This window comes from Cyprinodon variegatus, unplaced genomic scaffold, assembly GCF_000732505.1.
Source record: "Cyprinodon variegatus isolate N-32 unplaced genomic scaffold, C_variegatus-1.0 Scaffold593, whole genome shotgun sequence".
NCBI lineage: Eukaryota > Metazoa > Chordata > Actinopteri > Cyprinodontiformes > Cyprinodontidae > Cyprinodon > Cyprinodon variegatus.
In genome coordinates this window covers 151236-154887 of record NW_015151046.1, presented here as the reverse complement: position 1 = coordinate 154887, position 3652 = coordinate 151236, and positions in this window count along the sequence as shown.

The following is a 3652-nucleotide window of genomic DNA, read 5'->3' as shown; positions in this document are numbered from 1 at the left end:
GAAATATATAAATATTAAAAATATAACCCTGCATGTTTGGGGGACAGTGATTCGCCTACATGTTCTGAATGCTGGTGTACCATAAAGAATAGATTATGAACAGTTTAGTTTTTGCCTTCAACTCATTGCCCAATAGGTTGACGTTACTTGGATATAACCTAACCGAATATCTTCAGAACGGCTCCAAATGACACAAAACTCATGTGGGTGATTAGAACGTGATGGAATAACGTAAAATCAAGGGGCCAATGTAAAAAAAAAAAAAAAAATGGCGTTCTTTGTTAGAGAAATGTTAGGAACCTGATTCATAAAATAAGGTTCCCAGCACAGGACTCAACAGGGCGGGACTTACCTAGGACCTAGGGCAGCTAGGCAATGATTTAGGAATCCATGTATGGGTTGCCTCACAAAGTTCAAAATGAAACAGAGAACGCTAAAAGACAGCAGCCTTTAGTTTCAGAAAACATGGTTGCTGAGGTTGGGCATTCATGCATAAGAGCAGTCTTTTAAAGGTTGGTGGATGTAAACAATTAGATTAGTGTGACTTAAACCAATTTCATGCTGTTATTTATTTCTCTTGTTTGTTTGTTTCATTTTTCCTCTCTCTGATTCTCTCAGGCAAAAAATTACTCCTGAAAATCTTCACTGAACCCATTGTGTGGGTACATAACATGACATGAAATAAACTGGTTTTGATTGCTAGAGCCACAGCAATGTGTTACTGCAGATGCTGTCATCTGAAACCTTTGCTTTTAGTAGACAATCATCAGAAAAATGATTAATGTGTCAGGTCTTGTTTCAAGTCTATACTGGACTAGTCCTTACTGATATAAGTACGGTGGCCCTGAAGTGCAAACTGCAACTACAAATCTAAAAGCACTACTACATTAAGGAAATCGCAACTACGTAAAGCAAAGTGCAACTACATTAAGAAAAACACAATTACATTAACCTACCGAAAAGGTAGGTACCAATGGGAAACATGAGACATCGCTGATTGGACGACGGCGCCGTTTGACCCTTGAACCAGAGGTCATTCTGCCTGCTGCGGCTTTTGAAAACATGGATATTGTTGGCGTCCCAAACATAGCTGCCGTTATCCAGGAATATTTTGACACACTTTAAAGAAGCTGAACTGTTCAGACGAAGCAACTTCCGGTTCAAGGGTCAAACGGCACCGTCGTCCAATCAGCGATGTCTCATGTTTCCCACTGGTACCTACCTTTTCCGGTAGGTTAATGTAATTGTGTTTTCCTTAATGTAGTTGCGCTTTGCTTTATGTAGTTTTGTTTTTCTTAATGTAGCTGCGCATTTAGATTTGTAGTTGCAGTTTGCACTTCAGGGCCACCGTATATAAATTTGAGATCCTCTGCACCTAGTGTTCTAGGTGTTCCTGATGTCACAACTTTTCTTTTGCCTCCCTCTTGAAAAGGTTTATTTTTATATTAGTAGAAGAAAAGGATGGACATGATCAAGGACAAGGACTTGATTAGCTTATAGGACAAGTTAGAAGCACTGCTGTACAATCAGTTAGTTCAAAGTTGTACTTTGAGTTTAGATTGATCAAGTTGTCAAAGCAGAATGGCTGACTGGATACATTTTGATCATTATAATCCTTTGAACTGTTTATTTACCTCAGTGTAGTCCAAGCTGAAATCTGACATTGTGGATGACATTCCTCAAGTTCTCCCTTCACTTTTTGTATCTTTCCTTCCTTTACTAAATCTATAATTCTGTCATGAGCTGGCAGATGTATGCGAGCGGAGCACACAGGGTCATCTCATAAAATCCTTTTAACCTTAACTTGTTCTTATCATATAGCCTGCTGTCTGCAAGGTGGGTCACCGTGGTGATGAAGCAGCTATTAGCTTGGGCAGACTGACCTTACAAAAGGAAATCTGTCACAAACTAAGTTCTCCAAAGTATCCAGCCTCCAAAAATGCATGATCAATCGAGCTGACTCAAGTGATTTTACGAGTGAGATTTGTAGTCAAGAGTGTCAGCGTGTGATTACACCTCCATCTATCATTGTGATGGGACTAAGTATTGGCTCCTTGTGGCAGACTCTGAGGAATAAGACTTGACTTCAAGACAGACTTCATAGACTTACCAGATCAGCACTCTGAAACATTCAAGAGAGAGGATAAGTTTTTTTCCCCCCAATACTTTCAAGCACCTCTTAAAGTCCAGGCCTTCCTGCCTTACATTAGTGCTCAGTGAATCAATGCATTTATTATGTTAATAATTAGCAAATAATAAAACAAAACAGAAGAGGAAACACAATTACAACATGGTGTCCCATTTTATTGGACTCCAATCCAGAGCAGCGATTAGATGTGAAATTGAAAGAAAGGAAAAAGATATTTTTAAAAGTTTCCCTGTTTCCATGATAGGGCCACTGACTGGTCATTGGCTGGCAACCAACAGGCCTGTGGCGGTAATAAAATTCCCTGCGATGATGTTGTCAGTGAGGCCAAAACCCTAAGATGCCACAATGTAAAACCAGCTGCAATGTCTATGTCTTCTTTCTGACACTCCCTGCAGAACGAAGGGAGCCACTCCACCGTCTGGAATTTGGACGGACATTGGCTTGAATCCGGACGCCATTCGGCTGGTTTGGGCCTGAAGTAGAAGTTTTAAACCGCTACTACTGTAGTACGCCTTGCTGAATAATAATATTAATTATGGACAACAGTGAGCATTCTCTTTAGAGGATTTTTAAACAGCAGAGTGTCTTCAGTAAGAGGCTTTTCCAGATATAAGACAGATAGCAAGACAGACTGCTAGAGAACATCCTTCCTGCCCACAGATATCAACACCTACAACACCTGTTTAAACAACAACGTATCCGTTACTGCAACATTTCCCTTTGGAATTATTAATGCGTTTTTGAATTTAATTGAATCAATACTTCCCTGTTTCATTGCAAATATGGTTGGATATTGGAGTTTGTCTTCAACAGCTTTTTATACCAAGAGATGGAAATCTTTTCCCATCTTTCTTTGCAAATAACTGAAGCCGAGTTGAGATGTTAGTTGGTGGTCAGTGTGGGTGTGTCACCAGAAAATTACAAATATACAACTAGGGGGGGTTTCTGAGTTAAAATGTTTTAATTTCTTTCTTAAGAATGGACAGGTTAGCAATGGGGGAAGTGGTGGGAGTAATCTAGGGTTAGAGTTAAGTGGTTTTTTAAAGGAAAAGTCCTGTCAGTAAGGGACGATCAATGGATCATTATTTATACCTAAAACTAATACGTTCACAGTTTAATGAATTTAGGGTTAATCAGTTAAAAAATGTAAACAATTTTTGTTGCGATCACTGATTCCGGGAACAGCCATTTTTGCCCAAACCCCTCCCTACTGCCATCTTCCAGCAGTGACGTCACGGTGCGGTAAGCCTTGCGCCATTCTCCCCGCTTTACAAGCTAAATCAATGGGAACTACTAGACACATCTGCAATCAACAACAATTATTGAAGATTTCCAGAGACTTCACTATTTAATTTAACTATAAATATTTAATTTAGCTATATGACAATGCCCACATGCATTGCAGTTGGATGTTATTCCACCTTTCTGATTCCTGATCCTCCACGGACGGGTTGGTCGTTGGATCGCCAACTTGAAGAGGGAGGATTTGCCATCGAACTTCTG